Genomic DNA, 18,064 nt, shown 5'->3' with positions numbered 1-18,064 from the left:
ATAGGTTTGTTGTTGTTATTTCAATGCTTTTGTGAGTTAATAAGATGGCTGTAAATGTTTATATTTTAATATCCGGTTCAGTTAATATATCCGCAAAGAATAAGGAGTATGTATAATATGGATCTAAGAACACTTTCTTGTAGCATTGCTGCATGAATCATTTTAAGCATAGAAGTAGCATTATTAATCTTTATGTAAAAGTATCTATTTATAATGTATGAAAAGACTTAGTAAATTTTTCTTGTTAACGTGGCTTATAGTTTTTTTATTAGTCTTTCATGCCAAACTTTATCAAATGTTTTTTTTGTATCTAAAAAGTCGCAGTGCAGTAATTGCCTTTTTTCATAGAGTTTATTATATTGTTTACCATTCTATGAACTTGTTCTATTGTATTATGATTTTTCTTGAATCTAAATTGGTGTTTTGAAATGAAGTAGTTGGTGTTAATTTCGTTAAATTAATTGTGTTGGTTATAATTTCGTTTTGTTTTTTATAAATAGTTTTTCTATTATTGTAGAAATAACTTAAACGAGAGATGTTGGCCTATAGCTTGATGGTATTTCAGGATTCTTGTCGAGTTTTTATAATATCTACTATTATTTCCACACATTTCCAAATTTGTGGAAACTAACCAATTATTATATATAAAATTAAGATTAAATTAATCAGAATTGTTTAATATCTTATATTTCTTTTTCCGGAAATTCTTTTAGCATTCTAGCTGTTAAGAGATCATAATCAGGGGTCTTATTACCTTTTAGATTTTTAATTATCGCATAGATTTCTTGTTTTTCATTTATGTTTTGTAAATTACTGTCAGTACTGCGTGGGTAAATTAATTATTTAATTTATTAATATTTTCCGCATATAATCTGCCATGTTTTCTGCTTGATTTTCTACAGATTTCGTCCACTTCCGTCTTATTTATGAATTGGAGATGTAGGAATAATTAGTTTTTTAATTTTTTTTTTTACATTTTCACGGTAAGTGTCGTTCATTCAGTATTATTAAAGTTTTTAAAGTTGCCAAGTTATTGTTGTTTGTTTTATAAACTTTTCTTTAATTTTGTTAATGAGTGAAATTAATAGAATTTTATATTTTGCAGTCATATTACAATTTGTCATTGCTTAATTACTCTTTTCCTGTTTTTGATAAGTTAAATAATGTACGTTGGATCTTTTGTTGTTTTTGCATGTTCTGTTTCGTATGCAGCTTTTTGTATTATATATAGTGTTTTTGTTGTTGTTTTTATATTGTGTTATATAATAACAAGAGTATTAGTAACGATCATGTTAAATTTTATTCGAAGATTAAAAAAGAATGTTCTTATAAGAATTTTAATCACTTTTCAGGCGAGTGGATTAACATGTTAGTGTTAGTTTATATATAATATATGTATATATATATATACAATTATTATATAAATAAATAATTATATATAGTATAAATAAATTATAGAATATATTTATCTAATTATGTATATTACAATTTAAATGTCTCGATTAAATAAGACACACTTAACGCAACTTCCAAAGTCATCTATCTATTCCAAACTATCCTATTCTTCATTACTTGTTTACTACTAGCTTACTTACTTACTTAGCTACTAATCGCGCATTGACAACTTTTTCAAAAAACTTTTTAATCGCTGAAATTGATCGCATTATACTATATATAGAAATCCGCACACCGATGAATTTTTAATTGCCACAACTAAAAACTATAAAATTACATTACGTTCTATCCTGAGGGTGAAGGAACAGTTGTCGATAATATAGTACATGTTCAAGCCTGTCGGCATGCATTGGTGCAACAATGCAAACATGCAACAACTTTTCAGTTGTTTCTAACTAGAATAGCGAGTAACAGGCTATTTAAAATATAAATCAAACAACATAGAACACAAACACAATCCATTTCGTACTGGAGTTGTATAGCAATTATTTAGTGTTCCAATGCGTGCATTGGAAAATATTGTGATGTGATTAAGCGATTAAGTGATTAAACTATTTTATCGAGTATTATAAAAGTTGTTAGTGCATGAATAACCTTAAACTTCTCCCCTTAAAAGAACATGATGAGGAATGTTGGAAATTTTGTAGTGCGGTGATACCACAAAATACCACAAAATTTTTTATTGGTAAAAAATTGTCAAGAAAAGTGTTATGAGAAACCAAATATTTATGGATTTTTAAATAATTAGGTATATATGTTTATAATGTTATAACAAGCCGTTCAATATGGGAAAACTTAGATCGTGAAACAAATTCTCAATAAAAATAAAAAAGAAAACAAGCAAATGATAAAACTTCAGAAGCAGAAGCTCGTTCGAATAAAGTCACACTAATTGCTTATTGTCGGTAAAAACAGTTATTGTCGGTTTATGCGAATCGATCATACTACAGCAGCGTTCAGTACTGGCATTCCAATTTCTCTCTCTTTCTCTCTTTTTTCTTCTTTGAAACAAAGAGAGATCCGTTGAGTCGTATTTCAAGAGAATAAAAGGTGCGCGCGTTTCAAGCGCGAGGACAAGTCCGATAAAATCAGTCGTAACGACAAGATTCCGTAACATTGTATCAATCCCATGGCTAAACGACAAGAAACGTGGTACGTCGATGTGAGCCTTCGTAAAGTACTCCCTGATAATCAGCTCTGATATCCGATTCTCCGCATTTAATGATCGTTGCTTGGAAAAAATATCGTGACACTTCGAAGAAACGAACCTCCTTAATTAGAGATTATCGATCTCAACGACTGAAGTAAAGTATTTACGTTCACCGGGAACTCGTGTTCGTCACAAGAGAATTGAAATAAATGTCAACATTTTTTTACTAGTTTGATAGATTCACTCAAACTATTTTTAAAGATATATATTATACATCGTTAGACTATTCCAAACATTTTGCTAATATCGAAATATTATTGATGTTTTTTTCTAAAAATATCTTCGCTTAGATTAATCCACGCATGAAGTATTCATACTTTACTAGCCAACAATTTAAATTTATCATAATGGCATGAATTATTTTTATTCGCGTAAGTTCAAGATTATTGTCACGTCTTCAAATCAATATTTAACTATTTACTATATATAAATCTTATGACTACTTAGTAATATTAATTGCTGCAAAATAAAGGTCGAATGATCAAAAAAACATCAGATTAAAAAGGATATCACTTTTCATAATTTGTATCTGAAATTCTATATATCTACATGAATTGATCGACAAACGTCCATCGACTTTCTTGTCCATTGAAAATAATTTTTATTTAAACAATTAAATATGTAAAAAGATAATGGCTAACTTTTTAAGAAGTTCCAATCGACTTTTTTGATTTCCTCTGTTTATCTATACACTAATTTTCCATTTGAGGTATTTAAGAAAGTGTATAGAAAAAGGAAGGAATGGTACTTTGTACCGAAGGAAATCATCTTGGTTGAGCAGTGTAAGAAATTGGAGCAACTAAAGAGATGAGAGCAGGAGCAAAAGCAAATTAGGCATTAGGAACGCACTGTTTTTACGATGGAAACAAAGCAACGACTTTAAAAAAGAGAAAAAGAATGAACATCTCGACATCCTGATTTTCGAATTCGCAGTCTCGCTGTCCAAATGGCGCGTCGTGTTTTCCAAAGATAAGGCTTTAAGGCTTTAATCCCAAGACTGGCGGTAGACGAGTCGGAGGGAAGAAGAGAAAGAGAAAGAGAAAGAGAGAAAGGAACACAAAGGTAGAAGACTAGAGGACCGAGACTCTCTGATAATCTGGCACGTTACTTTTGACGATTATAGCTGCTAGATTAGTGGCCGACTTCGAAAGAACTAAAAAGAACAATGAGACGCAGAAACGTAAAAGACATATTCTCGTAGGAAAGCAGTAGATACAAAAAATAATATCAAATTGTTAAGTATATCGTCGAAGTCAACAAATCCGGTCTTTTTGCTAAGCTAATCTTTAAACGTTTGGACATTTCCAATAAAAAAAAAAAAAAAAAAAAGAAATGTAAATAAGAATAATAATCCATTATAAACTAACTCTTCACAAACCCATACAAAAAACATAAAACTGAAAAAACGTAAAACATTAGAACATAAGGCGTGCTGATCTGTTCTCTCGACGCATACAAATTTTACTCCTTCAACGAATTGCAGTTGGCCACATTCGAAGTTTATGACGAAATTTTTAAGGCTCATGTAACGCTCTTTATCATTGTTTATGCTATAATAATCTGAACTCTAAAATAATAACATCGCCTAATGTCGCAACCATATATATACACATTTACAGTCACTCATTCCGATCTAGAACTAACACTTATTTTCTACAAACAAACATTCATCTTTTACATTTTCGAAATGAAAGGATCGCAAAATTGATCGTGACCCACGGAAAATTTTATCTGTAAAAAGATTGGGCGGTTTTGTGAAACATTTAAAATTCAAAAACCTGACGTCGACGAGAACCGTGAGTGATGCATTCATGTATAGGTACGGAAATCTCTTAGGGATTGATGTAAAAGCGATATGTTCGATTTACGCGCTTGTAGTATCTATTTTTGCATTAATCTTAGAGCGGCCATCATTGATATTAAATCCGTGTGGTAATCAAGTCCGCGGCAATGAAAAATGTCAACGTCAGGAAGATGCATAATGATTGCGGATTTTTGTGGAAAAATCGTGAAAAATTGCTGTTGGCTCATACACGATGGGAAAATCTCCCCCCCTCTCTCTCTCTTTCTCTCTTACTCTCCCTTCATTCGTGTTTCCGTTCGCGGTTCACCGGTTCCTCTTTTGGACGGCGATCAGAGATCAATGGTTACAACGCGTCGCGAATCATCTCGCGTCAATTCGTCGCGAGCAAAAAGCGATGCAAATTCCGACAGCCGCAAATTTGTCGCGTTTACGTGGCTTTCCATGGGCATAGGTTGACAGGTGGAAGAGTGCCAGCTTAAAAATCCCTCTTAAACCCTCTCTCTACTCTCACCTCTTTACATGCCTATAGTATGCTATTCACATGGCTCTTTTCCTCCTCCTCTTCCTTCCCCCTTTACTGCACGCAGCTTGTACCGCGAAAAACTGTTGGTAATCATGTGAAATTCGTTGACGCGACATTATACTGACAAACGTCAGTATCGTTTTGTACGAGATGACTAATGCAAACAAAATCTATCGTTTCTATTCACCGCATGTTTCGATACAAGCGTTAGGATTTAAAAGCAAAATTCGTTTTATCGTTATTCAAATATATGTATATATCATGAAGAATTACCAGTATTTAACGATCTCGTATAACGAATTTCAAACAGGACTCTCAATCTCTCTATCACGGAATCTCACGAGTCGAAGAGACCATCGAAAAATACGTTCTTCTCTTTCCGCTTATACGTTAGGTACATTCAAAGATCGTGCTTCTCCACGAAACGACATGAGCAATTTCGACTTATAAATATTTGCTTGTCATTCGTTTCAGTGGGAAACTAGCCGATACGCGTTACACCAATATTACTGAATCACGACGAGCAGATTTGTTGGCATTTCATTTAGTCGAGTTTGCTGTAAAAAATGATTCGAATTTTCCAATTTAATTCACGTCTATCGGTCGAAGCAACCTGTCGATTTTACGAGAATTTATTAACGAAAAACCTGCAAAATAATAAACTATCAACGGAAACAAAAGTTATCTCTCACCCCTGAACTTTCTCAACCACATTTAACACATAATGTTGAATCCTTCTTTCAATTCAAAAAGATATAAAATAGTAAAGTAAATCACAAAAGATAGTAGATGTTGCAATTTGTAGAATACAATTATTATGAAATCAATAAAAAGGTTTTTTTACTGAAATGCAAGAGAAAAGCTGCAACTTGTATCCTCAAATTGATACTAAAAGACCAAAAGCCTCTTGTACAGTAATGATCGCTATGAAGATGCAATGAATGGTTCAAAGAAGCAACATGCCAAGCCAGCAGGCGTGCGAGTCGTATTTAAGAGCCACGTAAACGAGAAATAGAATGTGTGTGTATGAGAGAGAGAGAGAGAGAGAGAGAGAGAGAGAGAGAGAGAGAGAAGTAGAAGTAGAGAGTAATGTCAAAATGGTGGAGATTTAAGGAGGGGTTTTCGTCGAAAGGATGCGGATACTGCAGTCAGTTAGGTTCGATTTTGCTTTAACGGCAAGTGAATACACCATGATCCACGGAGTCCTTCTCCATACTTCTCCATCCTACTGTAGTCGCTTGTAAGTGTAGGGACTAATCTGAGGGTTAATTCTCCAACGTAGAAGAGTGAGTGAGGGAGAGGGAATGGTAGAGAGAAAGAGAATGAAAGTCTAGGGAGGGAGAGGTTGAAGAGGAAAGGGAAAGGATCGAATTAAGCCAAGCCCTGGCATGGATTCTGGACTCGACCCATAATCTAACCCACAGAGTGTGTACCAGTGCACTAACCTAACTCCACTTAAATTAAAGCAATCTATCCTCTGAAACTCTTGCGCTAAGCCGGCAGGTTAAGCAAGTGACTGCGCGAGCTCCACCGCTTTCGTGGCTCCTACACTTTCGTGGAAACCACCTACCTTACTTTCCACGTGAACACGTTGTCGCCTCAGAAGCGAGGATTTACTCTTCTAGTCTCAACCGATCAGCTACCGTCTCTTCCCATTCCCAGTATCTCATCTCATTCTCTGTCTCTCCCTCTATGTCTCTTTCTCATTCGCGCTCTCTCTCTCTCTCTTTCTCTCTCTCTCTTTCTCATTCGCGCTCTCTCTCTCTCTCTCTTTCTTTCTCATTCGCGCGCGCTCTCTTTCTCTCTCTCTTTCTCATTCGCTCTCTCTCTCTCTCTCTTTCTCTCTCTTTCTCTCTCTCTCTCTTCTTTTCAGTTCGCTATCAGCTTTTCTAGATAACAAGCGAAGTACTCAAAGCGCGAGGAAATCACGTAGCTCTGTTTAATCCTTTTTCGTATTGCAGTTACTCCGATGATCGCAGATCTGCCTCTTCCGATTTTCGCATAGCGTGAGTTATGAGATTTCTATTTGTGGATGAAACGTATGCGGATGGATTTACTACCCTTTCCTAACGATATATGCCTACATGAAACGATACCGTCTGTACCGGAATCTCTTGATAATCCGTCAGTTTATCTGGGGAGTCGTAAATCTTGGAAACTTGGATTAGGCGAAACGATTGACCCATCCTGCAAATCTCTCTTACTTCCTGTTAACGACAGATTTTTTTTCCGATCGGTCGACGAAGACCGTAGCAGTTCTACGGTCAAATGACTTTTTCTCGGTCACGCGTCACTGGATGAAGAAAAAGCAAAGTAGAAGGGAAGTGAAAAAGGCGGAGAGAATCCAAAGTACGTCATTTTTGTCGGCGAGAACAACGCCGAGTTTCTACATAACATACTCGTTGGTAAAATAAAGAGATGACTTTTTCACTCACAAGCTTGGAAAGAAAAAAAAAGAAGAAAAAAAGAAAAAATTGGATTCCAACGGAAAAGCATTATGTTAGCGGTTTTTCCTGAATGAAATGATCGTGGTACCTGCTGCAGTCCAGTCGTTTGCATATCCGTCCTTTGACAGTATCCACCTCTTTCGAACTACTGAACAAAAGGTTGCTTGCTTTTCATTTCCCTTCCGAAAGCCATTTACTGTCGACGTTTAGAACAACCTTGCACTCGGTTTGAACTGCACACCCAACGACACGAGGAATCGTGCTAGGTACCCATTTCGCATCTCGTTTGCGAGAGAAAAAATGAGAAAGAGAAACAAAGTGCAAAAGATATAGAAAAGTTCATTGATACCATTGAAAGAATTTTGAAATTTCCTCAGTATTCTTGCTTCAAAAGTGTTTCGACGTACAATAATCGTGGATCGTGTAAAATGCTTAGCACACTATCAAAATTCGTGATATCCGAAAAGTTCATCTTTAACATTGTTTCTTGATCTGTCACGAAGAAGGAAATCCCAAAAGTGGAAATCTTAATGTTGAAAGTACTTCGATGATAATTCCCTAACAGACAATTACTCAACGCGAAGAATTTCGTAGGAGTAATTATAAGGTTTCCCTCTCCCCTTCACGTATCATAACTATTCGTAGGAACTTCTAACGAGACATAAATTTCAAGCAAGAAACTTGTTCCCGATGCAGTACTGTGTGCAAAACTCTTGCCTCTCGAACAGGAATGCAAAAGGCAAGTAGAAGAAGGCAGGGAAGATATACATCTACTAGAAACAAGTAGTGAAATTTGAAAATTGTGTTAACATTTCTCCTGTCTTACTAGGCGATACTAAACAGAAGAATTAGGTGGAAGAAGAGTTAACAGCAGGACTATGCTACGTCGAATTAATTTCCGCTTCGCTAAACTGTTACGGACGGCTCAACGCATCGCAGCCTAATTAAATCATAGAGAAATGCCGATTTGAAATTATATTCTGTATTCACTGATATTACTGGATCACATTGTCTTGAATAACAGTAGAATTTCTGATTATTTTATACATGTAAAAGTTAAGGTGAACGTAATACAAGCAACGGGATATGCTTCAGCACATCCAAACTCGAAAAGAAATGAACAGATTTTGCTCTTGTAGCAGAATTTGAGAGTAAACATTTAAACGAGCCAAAGATTACAATACTATGTTGCACTTGCATTTTTTATTAATCCTCATCACAATCTCGACCAAACCATTATTTGTTACGGTCACGAGCGACATGGATATCACCTACCAATGGAAAATCAACGAGAGCTTAAGCTCGATCAATCATGCAATCAGTAATAGCCGCAAAATCAAGCTATCTATTCTGTTTGCAATTCCATATGGAAATGTCGCTAATGCCCGATACGGCGTACTTACTCTCACACGAAGGCCGAATATGTGAATAATACGAGAACTGGTAGATATAGGTATATGTGTAACTATATGCGTCCGCGATAATATTATATGAGACAAAAGCGATCTAGCCTATCGCAGTAATATTTGTTAATAAATTATGTTATTTCGTTCACCATAAATCGCGTGATTGTAATATATATATATATATATATATATATATATATATATATATATATATATATATATATGCAAATAGAAAGAGAGTAGAGAGATAATTGAACGTGATATCGATTAAAAATATTTCTACATCGTTATCAATTGGTTGATCGTCCGATATCTCTCATGTGCGGCTGAAAAGATAGGACAAATCCAATACATCGATGTGATTTATTACCCGCTAATAATCATACCGATTCATTATGAAAGCTACATCCTCGTCATACCAGCAGTGAGGTTGGTACAAAATTCCCCATATATTCTTCACGTACAGATTTCACGTGCAAATAAAGCCTACAATGATTATTATCACCGAATACTACGTGACAGTTTGAACAATGTGTTTTGAAAAATGTACGTGGTTTAAATTGATCAAATAAATTAAAGAAAAAACACTCAAACGTTCGTCTCAACTGATAAAGAAGAAAAAAATAAAATGAACTGTTTGGAATATTTGGAATATAAAATATAAAATATTTTTGGAATATAAAATATAAAATACCTTTGAAATATAAAATATCTTTATCTTTCGGAAGAAACACAAAAAAGAAAAATAAACTAGTCCATGCGAGATATAAACGATAAGACATGGTATAATAACGTCAATAATGCTGACAACGTAAATTGTTGGGCAAATCATCTTTGTTTTTTAATTATCAGAGAAACCAGAATCGTCAGAATAGTCAGACTTGTTAATAGTGTAGCTACAGTCCATTCATCGAGAAGAATCAGAAGGTATAAAAAATACAATTGCATGCTACGTGCATGGAACTCTAACTATTGGCTGGTGAACGATACTCAATCGTCGAATTCAGGAGCAAATTTACATAGAACATTGTTAAGGCTTGCTTTTTCTTCTCAGCCAAAAAGTGTTAACAATATCTAAAAGTTATGAATATACTCATGACTCGATCACGTCCCTATCACATTTCATTTTGTTCAACAGACTATAACAGTTTAATTGATTATCGTTATATTGTGTGCGAATTATCTTTATTTAAATACATGTATATCTATATAATTATTCTCAATCATATTACTTAACGATACACACGATTATCCCCCTAGCCACTTTCATTTTTTATAAAATTTTAAATTGAAGGAGTCGAAAAGAGAAGGAACAGTAAATAAACAATGTTCTTTAAACGATATTGTAATATTGAATATTCGTAAAGTGTAGAGAAGTTTTAAATATTCAATGCAGCTATAAATTGCAAAGATGAATAAGGATTACAATAGCTTATCTGTGACGCAATTGAAAAAGTCGTTAAAGAGTTTTGGCGCATCTACCAAGGGTATAAAGCTAATTTAATCGCCAAACTGCTGAAGATTGATCCTGAAGGAAATTGTGCTTCGAGTATAAAAAGGATCGCAAATGATAAAGTCGACGTAGAGCTGACAGGTTACGTCAGAATTACACAATTCTTTTGAGAAAATTGCTCGAGAATTGGGATCATGGTGATATGTAAATACGTGATAGTCCCGTTTCTCTACCGACGAAATGAAGCGATTCGATTATCTATACCCACGGGAACGAACAGTGAAATGACGACAAATGAAACAAAATTCAATCGAATTAATTATCGTACCATGTTAATTACTAGATTCGTGCGATAAAGCGCAGACATTATACGTATCGACATACATACGTACATATACTTATGCAAGATCGAAGAGAGGACTCTGATGAGCTCGGAGAGATGAAGTATGGAAAGGGGTACTCATGCTCTTTCATACCGGTGTCAGCCATCAAAAATATACAAAACACCGAAATCCAATTATAGCGTGGCTTCGAACTAAGCAAAGAATATCGGGAATGGTCTCGTTTAAATTTTAAAGAAAAAAATAAAATGCATGCGATTTAGCAATCGCGAACTTTTATTGCAATGGATCGCTCGAAAGTATAAAGCGGAAGAAAGAAAGAAAAAAAGAGATATTATTTTTTTTTTTTTATTTATTTACTTTGCAACTTCGATATCTTCGTTCTTTTCCAAATGTTTCTCTCTTTCTCTTTCAATCTCTCACTCTCAGACTCTTTCATCAGAGATGCAAGTAGCAATTTTTTATTAATTGGAGAGAATACAAGAAAAATGAAAAAGCAAAGGATATAGGAGTAACGGAATTGTGAAAAATTCAACGAGTCAACGAGATAAAATTATCTTGATTGAAATAAACGATATATAGACAAAGAAAAGGAATAAGAAGAAAAAAAAAAGATTAACATTCATGACATTCGTAAGTGGCGCGAATATTCGAAAAAATATGCAGTTTTAAATGCAGAAAGTGTACGCTACCGCCATCTACGCGACGATAGAGAAAACTGGAAAGCATATCGAGTGTGCGTCTTTTTCATGTACATATGCAGCAGCAGTTCGTGCGCTGCTATAGGATGGATTTCCCCTGAGGCATCTTTTTGTGCGAAGGAACACCCGACCGAGATACAAAATCGTTAAGCCGCCCTCACGTCATACGATCCTCGCTTCGCTGCTTGATTACTAGGACCATTTTTCCTGTTCTCTTTTTCATCTTTTCAGAACCGATCGCCAGTTTTTTCCTACGAGTCACTACTAAAACATGTTTCTTTCGTCGGACTCACCGAGGAATCTCCTCGTCTGCTGCCTCTCTTACCTGCAATATGGAAGAAAAACAAAATGAGTTTAATTACATTCTTATGGTAATAATTAAGTGTAATTTACGAAGCAGTTTGTATTGAAAATTAAAAAAATTAAAATCTACATATATTTAATAATAAGCTAACATATATAATTATACATAGTGTATGTTTTCATGTATATGTGCGAGCGCATGTGTGTATATATTGTATTATGTCCAATTCTTGTATATATTCAGAACAAACATTGTCCGTAATATGTCCCAGCTTTGACTTTTGTTTTTACAATGAATATTTTTTAAATTTATATGAATAAATAATCTTTTTATTTTCTCTTCGCCTTTTTCCACATCTTCAATAAATATTTGCTATCACTTGTACATTTTCAATTACACATATATTAACATAACTAAGTATATATTTGTTAACTTGACTTGATTAGAATATAGAAGGAAAAAATCAGCACGTTGCTAAAGTAATTTGCCATTGTATCGAAGGAAAAAACAGGAAGAGAGAAAGATTTAAAATAAAGATTGTTATCTAAAGATCTATCGTAAATCAAGAACCGATCGGATCTCAGCGAATAGCGGCGCATCATTCGTCTCTGACAAAGTGCAGACCCGCCGAGGCATCTTCCGCCGCTGGGAACTTCCGGTCATTATTTACCATCTAGATCGTCGGGAGACTTCGACCGAGTTCCTTCGCGCGCGAAACACGAAGCCGAAATCGCAAATTGATCTGGTCTCGTTCCACGACTGCGAATAGAGAAAGAGAAAGAGAAAGAGAAAGAGAAAAAAGAGAAGCGCTGTTTTTATCGCTCTTTCACACATGTTTTCCTCTCAAAAAACTATACAAAAGAAGATCATAACGATTACGTTTCTTCGTGATATTAATGATGTATCAAACGAAATGAACATTACAAAATATCCTATGAATCTTTCGGCATAGCTTTCGTCATAGTTTTTTATATTATTTACACATTCACAATTATAAAACAATAATGCAAACCGATTGAAAAATTCGATAAGTTCTTATACGAATAAAAAGAAGCAAAAGAAACAGTGAAATAGATGGAGAGAGAGAGAGAAAAAAAAGAGAGAGAGAGAGAGAGAGAGAGAGAGAGAGAGAGAGAGAGAGAGAGTTGCCGTGTAGCGAGCTGTGTAGATCAAACAAGAATTCTTGATATTCGGAGCTTCAACTTAACCGAGTCTTGGTTATCTGTACCAAGTAACAGCATAGTATGCTTGCCAGCATAGTAAGTGCTTCCCTGACAATCCCGTGGTATGTTAACGTCACTTCGTCCGATGGTACCAATTCGCTAGGCGAGAGCTAAAGACGAGAAGTAAGGACACGTATCGAATGAATCTTTGATAAAGCCAGACTCATCTCTAATGTAACCGTAACCACACTTAACCACCAAAATCGCTCGCAAATAGGTCGATCTATTAAGCGACGAGCTTATAATGGTTCAATGTATCAAGTGAAACAACTTGTTCCGGTATTTGGTGCAACCAAGTTATTCGGGATAAAGACAAGGATAAATAGAAGCGTTTGTGAGAAGCGATAACGATTCGATAAACCGAGTTGGAGAAGTCGTCATGGCCAAAATTGCATCAGAAACAGATAATGATAAATTTTCAAAGGCTTCGCTTCCGCGTTGGTGCAATTATTCTCGTACGCGTTTGCATATCGTTTCAAGGTGAACTCTCATGCAATTACATAATTTGACCCATTTGCCTGAATTTGGAGGATTTCGTAATGTTTTCTCTCGCACGTTTATCCAAGAATACATTCGTAGAAGCTGTGATTGCGAACATCATCGTCTACAAGTCGAATTATCCTTGATAAAGAAAGATTACTTCCCAATAATCCACGGCATGCGCATTTACCTCGGAAACCAGGCAATAAATATGGCGTTTACACAGCAACCGGAGCTAGTCCACCTGCAGAGTGAGCAAGAGAGAGAGAGAGAGAGAGAGAGAGAGAGAGAGAGAAGGAGAGAGAGAGGCGGAAGAACGGGGAGAGAGGGAGAAAGACAATGTGGAAAGGGTTGCTTCGGCTGGATAAATTCCTGGCCACGGTCCAGCGTTTCGAGTTGCAGAAGTCGTTTTCCAACAGACTCTTCCCGATACAAATGAATGTCCGTTCCCGAACACCAGCAGCAGCAACAGCACCAGTATCAGTCACTGAAACCTAGGAAACTGCGAAACTACGAAACTACCGTAGTAAATGGAGTCAGGTCTCCCGCCCAGTAGTCAAGACAATGGGAATATCGGAGGGAAAGAACGAGAATCACTGAAAAGGCTCAGACGATCGATGAATTCCCTTTCTCTATCTCTATCTCATTCTATCTACGATTCTGTGTAAATACTTCATCTTAAAATCCAAGCAAAATGTTTTCACAAACGAAGTTCCCATCCCATCCTCCTCTCTCTCTCTCTCTCTCTCTCTCTTTCTCTGTTCTTTTCTTTTCATTATTCTGCACTGGCCTGCTACTTTTGTCATTAAAATCCACCGATATTTAAAGTAGCAACGCGATCGAATGAAATATGAACGACAAGATAAAGCGAGCTCGTTCCCGGGTAAAGTTTAAAGTGGATTACCAGCGTGTCAATTCTAAACGACTGGAGGACAAATCATGGAGCGGGACTCTCGACAAGTCCACGGGCCATTAAGCGACACACTTATCAAGCCGTAAAAACAAGCGCGGTCTAAATCACCTTTTTGATACCCTCCGTCCAATCCGCAGGGCATTAGGGGATCGCGTGCCGAGCGTGTTATCTCTTTTAACGCATGCATGACGGTACGTCGAAATCTTGCCGCGCTACACCAGATAGCATCGTTTCGAACGCACGTACGTGAACGCCAGCGGACGCACGACTTTTCGCCGTTATAAATTCCAAACAATAATTCAGTCCCCAATAAAAATTTCCACAGGAGATTAAAGCACATTCGTGCTAATAGTTAAGATTATTATTATTAATTTTTTAAATGATAAAATCCACTTGCAGCGTCTTATTCGAATTCTATATCTTATAAAACGCTGACATTTGTCAAGGGAAACAAGTTCAGGCGAAAGACAATATGAAAAAGAGGAAAAAAGTAAAAAAGAAAAAAAAAGAAAAGAAAAAAGAAGGAAAGAAAAGAGCAAAGCAAAGAAAAATGTGCAAACGTAAGATGAAGACGCGCGAGTTGGTCTAACAATAAAACGAAAACGATGCAAACGAACGAAAGCAGAAAATAACATGGCGAACAATTTGAGAGATTATAGAGGACGGTCGTAGTTTCCAATCGGTTGAATCTGCCTCGTAACACGTTTCTCCTACTCTCTATGCCCTTCGGAAAACCTCCCATTGCATTTTCAATTCTGTAGCTTAAATTTTGCAAAGCGACCGATGACGAAATTCAACATAAATAATTTCCGCGTTTCTATTGCACGAGGTCACGTCGTCGTCGTATTGCGGATACTAAAACGCTTCGTATGTAATAGAACACGTACACTACTATGTATTTGTGTGCTCGTATCTATCTCTGTGTTTGTTGTAAATAGGCGTAGTCGTAGATTTGACGTACGCACATATGATACGCTTCGATGCGATAAAATACGTATGTATATATTTACACACAAGTACTGATAAGGATATATAAGTGTATATTTATACATCTACACATATGCTGGCTTTTAGACAAAACATAAAATGACGCACATAATTTGAACTACCTTTTCAGCAACACTTTAGTGCACCCTAAATTTTTACGTACATACATATACATATACATATATATATATATATATATATATATATATATATATATATATATATACATATACATATGCGCATCGCTTTGAAAACATTTATAAGCGACTTGGAAACATGGATACCCTTTTTTCTTCGGTCAATAATTATATAATAAGCACATTTATAAAATATATTATTACTAATTATTTGCTAATTGAAAACTTTCTAAAAAGACAACCTTCTTTTTTTAAATATGTACCGTTTAATATGATCTTTCCGTTTCTTTTAAAATCACTTTGTTATCATTAATCATACAGATATCAAACATTTTATTCGAAAGATCCGATCCATCACTTCATGTAAACATACGTAAATATCGAGAGTTGAGAAGTTTTTTCTAAAAAGGAGAGACCACGACGATGAAAGCAAAGATCTCTTTCTACGAGACGACAAACGTCATATCGTTCTTCACCTGCTCCTTCTTCCTTCGCCTCCTCTTTAACCACCACTTCTAGGTCCTTCTATAATCATCTTACTGCACTTACGTCTTCGTGCAATCTCATATCACCCGTTCATTCCTAAAAGGAAAACTTTATCGTCGACATTGCTGACAGCAAGTCGTTCGTGCGATTTCCATCTAACCAAGAATCGCGAAGATGGAAAGAGGAGAGAAGAGAGATAAGATGAGAAGAAGGAAAGGGAGAAGTATGGAGAGATTTCGAGAGCGAGAAAAGTGTATTCCGACCGCTGTGTCTCTTAAGCAAAACGAGACGTCGATGTAGAATATGTCTTAATGTAGAATACGCCTCTTGGTCCTAAAAAACATACTAATGTAAAAAAGGAAGGAATGGAGAAAAAGAAGAAGAAGATGAAGAATAAATTCTTATTTATATCTTTTGATAATAACGAATGAATAAAAGAGGAAAAGTTAGAGAAAGATCCTGGCACAAATGGTAGAGATTAAAGGGAAATGAGAAAAAAGAATTTTACAAATGTATACCATGCGATGCAATGAAGTCTCCATCGGTATTCGAGGATGAGGCCCTACAAGAAAGATTTGCGTCTCCAACAGTACAGTTTATGTGGACACTGATTTGAAGCGAACGCTAGAAAATTTGACATTCCCACCAGCTTTTCGGACCACTGTTGGATTACGGTAGTGCACACTTACGTAAAGGCCATCCCCAAGGAATGGGACTATCCCTCTGTCATGGTACTTCGTAGAAAAGAAGAAAGAGTCGGACGACTCCTGGAATATGTAAGCGAAGCTCTACGAAGAAGTCGCAGTGAATTTTTAGATTCCGTTGAGTTTGTCTACGAGATTTTATTCCTCTCTTTTTACTTTTTTTTTTTGTACTTTTATCCAGGGAAAATGATTTTTGAAATTGCAATGTGTCCATTGAGGATTACGTACTTGTGCTTTAAAGAAAAATATTTTTCGCAAGATACATCATGGTCCATCTTATTTTTTTTGTTTTTTTTTTCTTTTTTTTTTAAGTTAAAACGAAAAAAACAGTTAGGAAACTCGTTTTGGTCATAACATAGATATGAATATTGAGTTCTGTATGAAACGACGGACATTGAGATTAAATCGTGAAGAAATGTATTTTTCGGAATAGAAATGAGTTATAGATTTTTACGGTTTGTACTATATCCTTGCTCTCTTAAAAGATTCGAATGTTCTCTTCTTTCTTCTTCTGCTCGTAGTCGTCTTTATTTTAAAATGTTATAGATTCGTTTTGTAGTTATGGTAAAACCGCCCAGTCTTTGACACGACGTCCATACATGCGTATAATTATTGTATTTCTCTGAACTATTTAAAAAATAGTTGCTATGAATGCGTCTAATTGTTTAAAGACTAGCACGAAGTGGAAGTTTCCCTTATACTCTTTCTTGTAATGACGTCATAGACCAATGATTCTCCCCAGGTATAAACCTGTGTAACACGTTAATAGAGATACGAGGAGCGAGAAATAAGATTAAATGTCGAGATGAAAGAAAGGAAACTTGTATCGGTTAGAAATAAAAACTAATAAGTAAGATAAGCCCTTACTGTTAATACTATATTATAGACATTGCTATTGTTGTTCGAAATTGCGTGATTGACTCTGTAGCTCGAGCTTATTAACGAATTAAAACACGCGGTAGACCGCTGATAAGGGTATTATCATCTACTCATTTTAACGGGCTATTTATTTTTCCACGTTGCGTAGGAACCACCGTCCATTCTGACAAACTCAATGGCAAGATAAAAACAAAATTTGCTGGAGGGCAGAATCAGATGATGTATGGTTGCCGATGCCGCTAAAACGCTCGATCGCTGCACACGTACCTACATACGCACACGCATGCACATACACACGTGTTCGCGCGTGCGCATACACACACACGCGCGCACACACACACATTAGTACACACGAATCATTCGCGTACCAAATATGTATATGAGTGAACCCGTTACAAACCAAGTGAAATGAGAATATTATGCGTGACTATGACAATCGATACCACCGACACCTATTAATCAATGAATTTGCGGGCATTAACGTGTTGACTGTAGCGCGAGCTACCTAACCGTGGTTCACGGTTTAGGCGGATCGTTACGTTAGTGACTAAACGATAATTGATGCACGTCGTTCCTAAAGTGCTTTTCCCATGTAGCTACCTGCCATCATC

The 18,064-nt window shown here is 35.8% G+C and overlaps 1 protein-coding gene across 5 annotated transcripts in view; it reads right to left on the bottom strand.

Annotated features, from left to right (window-relative positions):
* LOC124433218 (RNA-binding protein Musashi homolog Rbp6) overlaps positions 1 to 18,064 on the bottom strand; it is a 586,211-nt gene that overhangs the window by 407,666 nt on the left and 160,481 nt on the right. The window contains exon 1 of one of the 5 annotated variants that reach the window (XM_046982965.1): positions 11,634 to 11,654. The exons of the other annotated variants lie outside the window; for them this stretch is intronic. The gene's annotated coding sequence lies outside the window, so the exon portion shown is untranslated. Of the gene's footprint in view, positions 1 to 11,633; positions 11,655 to 18,064 lie in introns of those variants that run through there. 5 annotated transcript variants of the gene reach the window in all.

Source organism: Vespa crabro, chromosome 2, assembly GCF_910589235.1.
Source record: "Vespa crabro chromosome 2, iyVesCrab1.2, whole genome shotgun sequence".
NCBI lineage: Eukaryota > Metazoa > Arthropoda > Insecta > Hymenoptera > Vespidae > Vespa > Vespa crabro.
This window is presented reverse-complemented; position numbering and strand designations above follow the sequence as displayed.